We start from the raw sequence: 15,057 nt of genomic DNA, 5'->3' as shown, positions 1-15,057 counted from the left end.
GGACCAAAATTCGATATGGGGTATTTTTTTCATGATGGGGGTAGTTTCAAGTGCTTATATCTGGAGAACCGTAAGAGATAGAGGCCTAGTTGCTTGACTGTGGTAACTCAGATTTACATATGGAAGCCATTTATGCACATGGGGGACCAAAATTTGATATGGGGTATTTTTTTCATGATGGGGGTAGTTTCAAGTGCTTATATCTTGAGAACCGTAAGAGATAGAGGCCTAGTTGCTTGACTGTGGTAACACAGATTTACACAAGGAGGCCATTTATGCACATGGGGGACCAAAATTTGATATGGGGTATTTTTTTCATGATGGGGGTAGTTTCAAGTGCTTTTATCTGGAGAACCGTAAGAGATAGAGGCCTAGTTGCTTGGCTGTGGTAACTCAGATTAAATTAAGGAAGCCATTTATGCACATGGGGATACATAAATTAATATGGGGTCATTTTTCTCTGATGGTGGGTAAAAATTGAATATAGGGGCCAATTTTTTATGATGCAGTTGGGGGGTGAAATCAGGTTAGGTTAGGTCAGATCAGGTCATGTTAGGTAAAGTAATATTAATATTGGGTTAGGTTGAAATGGGTCAGGTTAGGTTAAGTTAGGTTAGGTTAGGTTAAAATGGGTTAGGTTAGGTTAAGATGGGTTAGGTTAGGTTAAGATGGGTTAGGTTAGGTTAAGATGGGTTAGGTTAGGTTAAGTTAGGTTAGGTTAGGTTAAAATGGGTTAGGTTAGGTTTTGTTGGTTTAGGTTAGTTTAAAATTGGTTAGGTTAGGTTTGGTTAGGTTAGGTTAGGTTAAGTTAGGTTAGTTTAAGATTGAGTAGCCCTGCAGGGCTACTCAATATTACCTAACCTAACCTAATTACCTAGGTTGGGTTTGGTTCGGTTAGGTTAGGTTAGATCAAGTTAGGTTAGTTTAAGATTGAGTAGCCCTATTAAATTTCAATACCCCATGTGCATAAATGGCTTCCTTATGTAAATCTGAGTTACCACAGTCAAGCAACTAGGCCTCTATCTCTCACGGTTCTCCAGATATAAGCACTTGAAACTACCCCCACCATGAAAAAAATACCCCATATCAAATTTTGGTCCCCCATGTGCATAAATGGCCTCCTTGTGTAAATCTGTGTTACCACAGTCAAGCAACTAGGCCTCTATTTCTTACGGTTCTCAAGATATAAGCACTTGAAATTACCCCCATCATGAAAAAAATACCCCATATCAAATTTTGGTCCCCCATGTGCATAAATGGCTTCCATATGTAAATCTGAGTTACCACTGTCAAGCAACTAGGCCTCTATCTCTTACGGTTCTCAAGATATAAGCACTTGAAACTACCCCCATCATGAAAAAAATACCCCATATCGAATTTTGGTCCCCCATGTGCATAAATGGCTTCTTTGTGTAAATCTGAGTTACCACAGTCAAGCAACTAGGCCTCTATCTCTTATGGTTCTCAAGATATAAGCACTTGAAACTACCCCCATCATGAAAAAAATACCCCATATCAAATTTTGGTCCCCCATGTGCATAAATGGCTTCCTTATGTAAATCTGAGTTACCACAGTCAAGCAACTAGGCCTTTATCTCTTACGGTTCTCCAGATATAAGCACTTGAAACTACCCCCATCATGAAAAAAATACCTCATATCAAATTTTGGTCCCCCATGTGCATAAATGGCCTCCTTATGTAAATCTGAGTTACCACAGTCAAGCAACTAGGCCTCTATCTCTTACGGTTCTCCAGATATAAGCACTTGAAACTACCCCCATCATGAAAAAAATACCCCATATCAAATTTTGGTCCCCCATGTGCATAAATGGCTTCCTTGTGTAAATCTGAGTTACCACATTCAAGCAACTAGGCCTCTATCTCTTACGGTTCTCAAGATATAAGCACTTGAAACTACCCCCATCATGAAAAAAATACCCCATATCAAATTTTGGTCCCCCATGTGCATAAATGGCTTCCTTTTGTAAATCTGTGTTACCACAGTCAAGCAACTAGGCCTCTATCTCTTACGGTTCTCAAGATATAAGCACTTGAAACTACCCCATCATGAAAAAAAATACCCCATATGAAATTTTGACACCCCATCATGAAAAAAATACCCCATATCAAATTTTGACACCCCATGTGCATAAATGGCTTCCTTGTGTAAATCTGAGTTACCACATTCAAGCAACTAGGCCTCTATCTCTTACGGTTCTCAAGATATAAGCACTTGAAACTACCCCTATCATGAAAAAAATACCCCATATCAAATTTTGGTCCCCCATGTGCATAAATGGCTTCCTTTTGTAAATCTGTGTTACCACAGTCAAGCAACTAGGCCTCTATCTCTTACGGTTCTCAAGATATAAGCACTTGAAACTACCCCATCATGAAAAAAAATACCCCATATGAAATTTTGACACCCCATCATGAAAAAAATACCCCATATCAAATTTTGGTCCCCCATGTGCATAAATGGCTTCCTTGTGTAAATCTGAGTTACCACAGTCAAGCAACTAGGCCTCTATCTCTTACGGTTCTCCAGATATAAGCACTTGAAGCTACCCCATCATGAAAAAATGACCCCATATTAATTTTTTGACCTCCATGTGTGAGTTTTAACCCCTTGCTTCAATGTTAATATCATAGCATTGTTTGCTACCCCATTTGTGTTTCTCAACCACTAATTATGTTTGATGACATCCAGAAAAATGTATATTATGTAGTTCAATAATCTGCCACTAGATGTTCCTATTTCAAACAAACTATTGTTTTTTTTTCTTCAATGGAGCCAAATTTTTATCTTAAAATATTAGGTAAAGTAAAGTATTAGAATATGTTGGTGATTTAGTATAAAAAAAGTCTTAAAAGAGAAATAAAAAAAATAAATAGAGGCATTTTTAAATTTTATTCAAAATATAGGAAAATATAGAAGAGTGAAAGGCATAGCTTCACTACAGTGGAGCATGGTAGCTTATGCTACCCTAATATAAATTCTTTCGCGTGAGGCTCACCTCGCAAACCCCTCTAGACTCTCCCCCCCCCCACCCAGATTTTATTTCCCCTTCTGCCAAACATGCCCCCATCTATCAAATCAGACCCCACCTTCCAATTCTGGCCTCATCTTCAAATTTAGACCCCATCCTTCATTTTTGTCCCCTGTTCAATAATTTATCCCTTCTCTAACATTATTTTGTTTCTCTTGGAGAGGAACAAAATATGAAGATGGGGATCAAATTACAAGATGGGGACAAAATCACACGATGGGGTATAAATTTCATGATGCCGGGGGGGGGGGGTTTATTTTGATAGATGGCGGGGGGGGGGGGGGGTTTATTTTTTCAGATGGGGTAGAATCTCACTCCTCAACTGGGAAATTGCCCCATATTCTCTGTAAAAATGTACATAACATTTGCTTAAGGTGTTTTTCGATATCTCTTAAAATGTGGCTGTACTGATAGGTACATGTAGGGTAAAAATGCCTGATGCTAAAACTGTGATAACAATAATAATCAAATGACTCATTTATTTTGCAACATATAGGTTGAAAAGTACAATATTAAAGTAATAAAAGGTTAAATCAATGTTCCCATTTAAGATTTTTTTACATATTTTTGTTTCTTAAGAATTTAGTTTTTTCTTTTTTTCTATGACAAAGTCATTTTTAAGGATTATCTTATAATACTGTGTGCATTAAAGAATAAAACAAGTAACTTTTTTATTTCATTTCAATATCTTTAAAAATAAGCAAGTTATCTTGATTAAAAATTGTCATTAAAAAGGCTTTTTCTTTCATTTCTTGTTATATAAGTTATTATGTCATGTATCAATCAAAAGGGATTAGGAGATTAAAGGTGGAGGGGTGAGGAACGAACATGAACTATCACATTGAATCATAACTAAAGCAAGAATAAAGTTAATCATTTGTTCTGTAAAAATAAGCATTTTTAAATTAAATTTTAAATGTAATTATTAGAATATTGCGTTAAAAAGAAGAATTTAGTTAAACGTTATAGCCCTAAATTCAACAAGAATAAAGCAACACACATACATTTTGAATTCTTTAAGCTCTAAAAAACGCTATTGTTTTAAGAGATATTAAAAAAACACCTTTTATAAAATTGATCCATATTTTTATAGAGAATAAGAATATATAATTATTTTTTTCATATTCCTACTGGTTGTTTCTCAAAACCAGAAAACGCAGTTTTATTTAAAACACCCTGTAGAAAATACGTGGATATTATGACAAGGGAAAATTTTCGTCAAGTTGGGTTGCTAACATAGACATTTCGTTCACCCAGAAGGGGGGAGGGGATGGGGTAAAGGGGGTGGATGGGGGAGATTGTTATTTTAGACAGCTGAGAGCTTCACTTTATTAGAGTATGGGATAATCTGGTGTAAGATCCAAGAAATAATAAATTCATTACTGTAGATTTTTTTTTTAATTATTACAAATAACTTCCATCCGCCCCTCTATAAAATGATTTAAATGATGTTCTGTTTTTTTAGCAATAAACATTTCAATATGAAAAGAATAAAAAATGTTATTGCCTACATTTACAACTAATGTAAATGTAATTCAGAACATTTTTCTTTGTAATTATACATGAATTATTACCATGCAGCACTATTGTAAACAGATTTTTTAACATGCAACACATGTTTTTTAAAACTTCGCTTTCTTGCCCTTCCCTTTACCTATCAATTACCTCAATTGCCGTCCATGATACTTTAACGTCAGGTCCAACAACCAAGTAAAACTAAATGGGAGTATAATTTCTCTATTTTTCTGTCCAAGCTCCCGGGGTATTAGGTTAAGTAACAGAAAACAAACACTTTGATTACACGACCTTTGTTTGGAAGTCCTAACTGTGCATGGTAATGAGTTATTTTTTTTGGGCTAAGGCAGTCCGCCTACTCTCTCTTCATATAAAAAATGGCGCATCTGACATAGCAGCAGTGGCGGTCGCGGGTATTCAATATAAAAGACGCTTTTTTTGACGCTTTGTGCCATTGAAAACTTTTTCTAAATTTAATCTTTCATTTTATCTATTTTCAATTTCTCAGTATAAAATTATGAATGTTGTCATCCTTGTTTCTTATTGTTTCCTTACGTGTGTTATGTATATTTTATATCATGTTAAATGTTTATTATATCTGTGTAACCTATTATTAAATAGTGGCTTTGCTTCTAGCCTCTAGAAGATTTTGACAATATTCTGATAAAGAAAAAAAAGCTTTTTTGTTTGTGTGTGTGTGAACCACTGAACCGATATGCTTCTCCTTTACAGGGTAGCTTCTCATAGTTCCTGGAAAGGTTTTAAACTATTTTGGGTCGTTGCCGTCAATTAAAAAAATTAAAGAAGTTACTTGGTTATCTAAATTGTATAGCCTAATTCTTTCAGGAATCATTATGAAAAGTTTAAAATCGATAGGACAATTCTAACATGCTTACATTTACAATCAATCAGAGATATCGCTTACAGATGGACTAATGGACAGTATAAAAAAGCAGGTAGGGATAAGACAAAGGCTGATGAATTTATGTACATCCCCAAGGATGATAAACAAAATTAACCCTTCTGTAGATTACATTTAGTGGTATAAACGTTTGGACACTGAACTAAATGAGCCAACCAATCAAAATCCATTAAAAGCCCTCAATGTTATTAACCCAACGAATTATTATAAGACTTTGGGGACTCGTGTAATAGACAGCCCAATGTCCCCTCTCTCCTTGAGAAATAACGATGCGAATAAACTTATATTTTAACAAATAAATTTAAGATTATTTAAACTTAAAATCTTAACAACGATTAAATTGTCAAAAATTGACATATACACAAAAAACAACCATAATTATTTATCTAAAAATAGAATAAAAATTATTAAGAATTTAATCATTTCTTAAATCTAATGACTAATAATACCGTTATTAATTTGTTCTAAACAGGTGAAATTGAAAATTTCACCATCTTCTTGAAAGTGTCATTGACCGACAAGCTAGGGGGCATCAACAGGTCTAAGTATCTATAAGTAGAGGAGCAAAGATAACACTTTTGTTCAAAATAATATTAAAGTATACAAAGGGATAACTTATAAAATTTTTAAGAAACTTCCAAAAATAGAAATGTTGATGAAACTGTATTATAGCATACTTTGCTGCTGAAATAACAAAAAAAATAATGACAGAGATATGACATCTAGTTAAACTAAATTGCCTCTAAGTTTTCCAATCAAAAACAGTATTTCTAGTAGTGATAGTATTGATAGCTATAACTTCATTTTATATGAAACAGAGAAAAATAATTTTGTCTCAATAATGTCCTATTTTGACTGGAAGACTCAGAATAAATCTAAAAACTGTAAATGCAAAAGACTGATATGTTATACTATTTGTTTTTTAGAATATGTGTCTCTGTCCATGATAACGTGCGTCACTGACCGCTTGGTTCTCCTCGTGCGCGCGTCATTGACCGCTTAACTCTCTTCGTGGCGTGACATGACTCATGTCAAATGGTTTCGCGCGCAATTTTAGCATCTTGATTGACGGCCATAGCCGCAGGCTCTAGGTGTTTGTTTAATGTTATTTACCATTTGATTTTAATCTTATCTATAATTATAATCTATGCGTCAATATTAAAAGAGACGGTTTACTTATACTTGTATTTGTCATAAAAAATCATTTACTTAAAAGACTGTTTATACTTTTACAAATCTGTATGTTTAAGGACATTTTTCAAGGCTTTTACCTTCATTTTTTTTAGATTAAAATATTTTTTCTACTATGACTATGTTTTTCTCCTGCGGGTTGACCAAGTACCAAATACAACCTAACCTAAGTAATAAACAAACAAATGAAAAACTAACCCAAATCTTTTTTCAGTTTATATTAATAACAAGTTTGGGTTTACAGTGTTCTATAAGGCACTCTAAGGGAAATCGACCTTTAAAAAATAACTTGATCAGCACAGTGGTTAGGAAGATTTTTAGTTACAGACAAATAACCATGGATCTAAAGGGATAAGACAATGACCGATAAATTTATGTACATCTCCACTGAAGATAAATCAAATAAACCCTTCAGAAGATTAATGTATATACCAATCAGAAATTAATGAAAATCCCCAAAGTTGTAAAGACAACGAATAAGTAAATAAACAGCCCAATGTCCCCTCCCTCCCTCCCTGCAGATAACACAAATTAAAATTGGCGGGCAAAACAAATCTAAAATAATGATTATAATCAAATTATAGTGATGACTCATTATTAATAGTTGAACAGGTAGATTATTAGGGTGAATGACACTGCATGACGAAAACCAGATACGCATTTGCGTAGCCACCAGGTCAAACGGTCAAACTGAGGTTTATTTTTAATTTTCGCGCGAAATTGGAAGAAAAAAAACAGGGGAGATGGGGGATGGGAGATTGGTTGGATCGGAACAGGCATCAGAAAAAAAACTTTTAATGGGAAATAAATATGTGGAAGAAGTATATTCTTAGAGAAGTTTCTCCAAATGAAGAAGTTTTATCATCATACTTTCAAAATATAGCCCAAACAATGCTCTAGACTAATATACATTGAAACGTTTTGACACTAAACTGAATGAACCAACCAATCAAATTTAATAAATGTCTCGAAAGTTGTTAAGCCAACGAATAAGAAAACGTTATTATAGGTCTTTGGTGACTAGTGTTATAATCTCTCCAGTGTCACCTTCCTACCTGCATCTTAACTGTCTGTTTCCTAGCCCATCGGTCAATCAAACAAATCAGATATGGTCATAATTATATGAAGTACCGTTAAAATTAGTACGCTTTTGTTTTTTTCAAGATTTATGATTTAATAAAATTATATATACCAGTACAGTATATGTCTCTAATATACGATGCTATACACGATTTTTAAGTGTGCCTGAGAACCTTTCCAAATTCCTATTAACTGTCTATCTCCTAGCCCAGCGGTCAATCAAACAAATCAGATATGGGGTCAAATTATATCAAGTACCGTTAAAATTAGTATGCTTGTGTTTTTTTCAAGATTTATGATTAAATAAAATTATATATACCAGTTCAGTATATGTCTCTAATATACGATGCTATACACGATTTTTAAGTGTCCCTGAGAACCTTTCCAAATTCCTATTAACTGTCTATCTCCTAGCCCAGCGGTCAATTAAACAAATCAGATATGGTCAAATTATATAAAATACCGTTAAAATTAGTATGCTTATGTTTTTCAAGATTCGTGTTTAGATAAAATTATATGTGTTTTTGTACAATACCATACATACTATCAGCTACGCCCCAAGAGGCCTCTAGGTTACTTGATTGAATAAACGTCTGCAGTGAAAAAAAATATTTTTGTTAATGCTACTGGTATAACTTCCTTGCTAAATAAAAGGCAAACAATTCTAATCAACAAGTAGCTGTTCTGTTAAATATCAAATACAAATAATAATAAACCACCATGGATGAAAAAGGGGTTCCAGGACAAACCTAGGAGTCCCAAACGTCGGAGTGGACAAACGCAGGAGTGTTAAAATATTAATTTTATTAAGTATTTCTTTACAGATTAGGTTAGATAAAGATATGAATGAACTAATAAGCCCCCCGCAGGGGTTAGGCATTTAAAAAACCTATAAGATGGTCTAAAATAGGTTAGGTTAGGTTAAGCGTCCACTCCGACGTTTGGGACTCCTGCGTTTGTCGTAGGATCGAAAAAAGGGGTGTCATGTTCAGGGAATAAAGGAACATACATATATTGTAAATGTAATGATTTGTCCAGCATGGCATCGAGACCTATTAATATCCGCTATATTAGAAAGAAAAATAAAACAAAAAAGTGCAATTAATACCATTTTTGTTAGCCCGTTACTTCGGGGCTAACAAAATTGGTTCTAATTTTATAATTCTTTTTTATAATATCCGGGGAAGGCTTTCTATAATACGATGCGATTAATAACTTTTAACATCTTCTCTCATTTGCTTTAAAACAAATCATGTCTAGGTTAACCACTTTAATCTATAAAAGAGATAATTTTGTTTATCACAATGAAGGAACACATTATTTATCCTTAATATACATATATGAATCCCTGTAACCCTGGAGAAAAATCAGTTTAACTAAAAACCTAATAATTATTTATGGAGCAATTTTAAGTAAAAGGTTGACCAGCATTTATGTCTGTTTTATATCAATTTACTTCTGAATTAAGGGACGGGGATAAGTCAATGGCCGATAAAATGATGTATACCCCCAATAATAATATACAAAATTACCCCGTCTGTAGATTACAACTAGTGGATTACACGATTGGAGACTCAACTTAATGAACTAACCAATCACAATTCAATAATTCTCAAAGATGTAGAGCCAACGAATAAGAAAAAAAAATATAAAACTTTGGAGACTAGTGTAATAAACAGCTTAATGTCCTCTCCCTTCTTGTGAAAAATCAGTTAAACTAAAAACCTAATAATTATTTTTTGGCGCAATATTAAGTAATAGGTTGACCAACATGTCTGTTTTATATCAATTTATATTTAAATTAATGGACAGGAATCTAAAGGGATAATTGCCAATGAATCTCTTTAAATGATACACATAAATACCCCGTCATTGATGACAATTGGTGGTTGAAACGTTTGGACACTCAACTTAATAAACCAAGCAATCAAAATTCAATAAAAGTCGAAAATTTGTTGAGCCAACGAATAAGAAAACATTTTTGTATAACTTTAGGGACTAGTGTAATAAACAGCATTATGTCCTCTTCTTCCCTGTGAAAAATCAGTTTAACTAGAAACCTAATAATTATTTATGGCTCAATTTTAATTAATAGGTTGACCAGCATTTATGTCTGTTTTATATCAATTTACACAGGGATCAAAAGGAATAAGACAATGGGCGATTAATTGATGTACCTTTCCTAAAATTATACACAGAATTACGTAAAAATTATCCCTTCTGTAGATTAAATTAGTGGATGAAACTATTAAACAGTTAAAAAATGCTGACGAAGAAAAACAAGTTTTCACTGAACTTACTGACATTCTGGTTGCTACGTTTTCTAAATTGTACTAAAGAAATCACCGTGCCAAGTTTAATATTATTAGCACAATTCTAACATGTCTACATTAACGATAAGAGCTACTCGATACGGACGGACTGAGACAAATTATTGAAAAACTTTGCTTATAAAAAAGCTACCCATACTTTGACAAAGGGAAAAATTGCTACCTTTACTGAAATACGGACAAACTTGCCCAAATTACAGAGTAGCTGCGCTACTTATAATATCCGTCTGTCTTACCATTTTGATTGATGATTTTATAAGATTATTATCTATATAAATATCTATAAGTATAATATTATGATAATAATGCGTACGAAATCGCTTTTATATCACTGTATTGTAATTAAATGTTAAATTTTAAGGTGTTAAGGGGTGAGGAGGTTGGCATGAAAATCCTTAATATATAAAAGTTATAAAATATATGTTTGTGTTCGCCGGAACGATAAGGTTCTCCTTCACAATGAAGCTTGCCATAGGTCCTGAAAGGTTTGTAACTATTAATGGGGATACTAAAACTAAAAATGTTCCTAATGTACATCATCTATCAAATTATCAAAGCAGTGTTATTTCTATTTTAAGTAATTAAAATTAAAGTATATTATTTTAAAATAACTGCCTCAAAAAAAATGGTGGGGGGATTTTTTTTTTTTTTGGGGGGGGGTTGTGGGTGTCCCAACCCCCAAGAAAATAGTCTAAAACAACCTGAAAAGAAGAATCCAATCGATTCAGTGGTTAAGATCTTAAGTGACGGACGGACAGACGCACGGACAGACGGACAGACGGACAGACGGACAGACGGACGGAGAGACGGACGGACGGACAGACGGACGAACAGACGGACGGACAGACGGACGGACAGACGGACGGACAGACGGACGGACAGACGGACGGACAGACGGACGGACGGACGGACGGGTAGACGGACAGACGGACGGACGGACGGATAGACGGACAGACATCATTCTACTTTGTATAATAGATAAATTGGTTACAAAACTTTACAGGAATCATCTAACAAGTCTAAATTAACCATAGTTACTATCCTTTAAGGCGGGCCTAACATAAAATTTAACGTAATGACAAAATGATTTTTATTTTTGACTGATGAATAATTTGGAGACAAAATAGTTTTTCTTGTGTGGTACAACAAATTTATGAAATTAATTTAGTCAAAATAGTTGCCCCTGATTTGACCAAATAATTATTTTGTTTTGTAATTATTAACAAAACTGTTTTATAATTGATAACTAGCCTCACCAGAAATCTAATTATTGTTTTTCAGTCGATAGTTTTCATCTTTGGAGGTCTTAATTCAATGGTAATTTAATTTGTCTTTAACTCTTTTTTTATTTAGGTACCAATTAGAAAGCGTAGCAACTTTATAATTGCTACTAGAATGGCCGTACTTCCGCTTATAACATGTTGATTTTTAACTATCTTAAAGACAATTCTTTATATTATCTAATTATCTGGTATTTGTATATCAGCAAAGTACATAAAGCGAAGCATCTCCATAATCAAGTCCTTAAAATGTAAGTATGTCCTTTAAAAGTATTCTGTATGAAAGAAGTTTCACAACAACTTACTTACAATTCTATTTATACTTCAATATTCATTAATAGTTCGCTTATTTAGTTCTGAAACTATATATACAAGTGTTCGTTTGGCCTACAGTTTCAGAGCTTCGCTTTTATGGATTATGTCATCCTTGTTCGGTTCAATTGACATTTTTCATCTTTGGAGGTCTTTATTCACTTGGTAGGATAATGGTAATTTAATTTGTCTTTCCTTCTGTTTTGTTTTAAGATAATAGATTTACTATTACTTTCCAGTTTCCAGTTTTTCATGTACTCCAATAAAGTGATAATTTCAGCTGGCTAAAATAAAGATACTCCCCATGCACCCATTAACAAACACAACTTTTTTTGTCAAATTTTACTCATTTATTTGTTATGTATTCAGAAACGGATTACCTGGGGAGGAGGGCATAATTATACTTTATAGAAGGGGTTAAATTAGAGTTAAGTTAAGAAATTAACCATCTATAATAGGGTTATTTATTATTAGTAAGGATATTGGTGTTTATGGGGAGGGGGGTATTCATAAAGAGGTTTTTAAACAACAATAGCTTAATAATCTGTTAAAGGATAGCCACCGCGCTATAGAAGGTGCTACAATTTTAATAACTAGTGGATGCTCTTTTAGTTTTTAGAAAAAAATGTATCATTATAGATGTATAATCCAAACTACTACCTGGCCCAAGAGGTGGAGACCCCTTTTTGCCTGTTAGCTAATTACTTTCTGTTCTTTTCTAGGGACTTGTCTTTGTTTATTTTTTCCGACGCTATTGGTTGATATTTAAAGACCCAATACAGAATCGGGACTGGGTTCCCACCCTGTGGGCAGAGTTACACATAGCTTATGCCCCCTTTATTCTTTTACTTTATTTTTTAGGATCTTTGCCTTATTATGAGTGTATTTATAGCTTCTGCTAAATAATTTGGAGGCTAAAATAATTTCTACCGGTGCTATGACCTTGTCACTAATTTAAAGCATTCCTAATTTTAGTATAAGTAATAACATTGGATATGAAATACGTGGACAATTGACAGGGGTGAATTTGTTGTCAATGTAGGTTTCCAATATGGACCTCAATATTTGGTAGGTTCATTCATACAGTTGAAATAGAAGGGATGGGGGGTATCGCTTTTTTACCCAGCTGCGAGCATCACTTTAAAAATGTGACACCATGGAAACTGTCCCAATTTTGTATAACTTTTGCGGAACATGTTCCAGTTACGTCATATTTTTCTTTCCCGAAAAAGAGAAGGGGGAAAGAAAAAAAAGGGAAGGGGGGAAGAAAAAAGAGATGGGAGAAAAGGGGGTTTTCCCCATCTCTTTTGAAGAGATTTTCTTCCCCCCTTCCCTTTTTCGGGAAAGAAAAATATGACGTAACTGAAACATGTTCCGCAAAAGTTATACAAAATTGGGACAGTTTCCATGGTGTCTAAAAAGACATGTACATGAAAATCTGGTGCAACATCCAAGTAATAATAACTAAATTAACAAAATATTAAAAAGTTCTCCAAAAGTTCTCCAAAAGTTAAAGAAGTCATTTTACTCGTTTTCAATATCTTTTAGCTTTTTTGTAGACAACCCCTAACATTACTTTTTATGGTTATAATAAGTTGAGGTGTGGGGAATGGGGGGGGGTTGAATTTGATTTCAATCCATCAATTCTATTTTTATCTTATTGTCGACTTGTTAGGTTGATGATTTCCAGAGAGGGGAGGTATGATGGGGAGGGGGTAATTATGTTTTCTTTCAAGGGGGGATAAATCAATTTTTAAAAGGGGGTATAATTGGGGGAGTGGTAAAGTGTAAATAAACGATTATCTAGTCATAATTTTGTTCTGGGGGTTAATTTCAATAATTGGGACATCCTTGTATTTCACCATATCTTGATTTTGTCATGCTGTGGTTGTTGACCTCTCTCTTACCTTAATCAACATAGCGGTCAACTTAATCTAATTAAGGGGAAGAGGGGGGGGGGGTGAAGGAAGAAAGGTCAATTCTCAGGTCATACAAGAATTATCTTGCATAGATGATATCTGGATAATTATTATTTTGATATGGTTCTATTTTAAGTGACATAGTGACATGTTACTAGCAGCTTTGTTCCAAAACCCTCAACTCCCCCCCCCCCCCTATTTTCCTATAAAAAATCGAACACCATTTTTTTCAAAAAATTGTAAAATTATTGGTCTAGCCGTTTCCGAGGTTTTACTTGTCACTTTTTTCTTGTATAGGACAATTTTTTCTAATTATTTCTCAAATGACTTTTTACCTGACATTAAGTTATAAACTATGGGCTTATTGGCCAGGCGAATTTATTGACAAAGGGGAAGCATATCTCATATAACAACTGAGAAATAAAAACAGAACCCATAGATTAGTCTAAATTATACTGACAGATGTGTGAACGAAGTAAGCTATACAATAGCTTTGCTGTTGAAAATTGTTTTTATGTACAGAAAATATTTTTAATCCTTCATCTATTTATTTAAGTATTTACAACTAGATAAGAAATATGCAGGATTCTAAAGGGATAAGACAATGGCCGATAAGTTGATGTACATTACCCCTTCTGTAGATTACAATTAGTGGTTGTAACATATGGACACTCAAGATAATAAGCCAACCAATCAAAATTTGATAAAAGTCCCCAAAGTTGTTAAGCCAATAAGAATTCGTTATTTTATTAACTTTGGGGACTAGTGTAATAAACAGTCCAATGACCCCTCCCTCCCTGGAATATTCGAATCTGATCAGCGGTCAACCTGTTCTTTCACCATCTTTGTAAATTCTTGTCTATGACTCACACGCAACCAATTTAGTAAACAACAAGAATGGGTGAACAACCTTGTTAAAACACGTGGCTTTTTATTCAGGAACATATTTCTTGTTCTGTACTGCTAACTTCTGAACCGATGTGGTTCTCCTTTATAATGAAGCTTCTGATAGGTCTTGGAAAGGTTTAAAAAGAAAATTGACCAGGATTCTGACAAATAATTCTAAATGAAAAATTCTCCAAACCAACTTCCTTTTTTAGCCCCTTCTTATCCACTTTTAAAAAAAAATTATTGAAAAGGGGCCGGGGGGAGTGGTCTCTACGCAAACTCCGCACCTGAAGTGCCCCTTCTTTCATTAAATTTTTATGATTTTTATCAACTTATATTGTAAGTATTTTCTGATATAAAAAACAATAGCATAACAAATTAACAATAGTTTTTCTTATCAAGTATTGATATTTTTATGTTTTTTCTCTTAATGCATTATGTATTATGGAATACAGTGATATGTAAACTGAAGATATTTTGATCTGCACCTAATAATTAAAATATTTTATACTACTGATCAAAAAAAGACAAAATATTTTGTTGTTCATGAAAATCATAAAGAATCATGAA

This window comes from Acartia tonsa, chromosome 9, assembly GCF_053477335.1.
Source record: "Acartia tonsa isolate MP-2025a chromosome 9, ASM5347733v1, whole genome shotgun sequence".
In the NCBI taxonomy this organism is placed as follows: Eukaryota; Metazoa; Arthropoda; class Copepoda; order Calanoida; family Acartiidae; genus Acartia; species Acartia tonsa.
The sequence above is the reverse complement of the archived record's forward strand: the minus strand, read 5'-3'. Positions refer to the sequence as shown.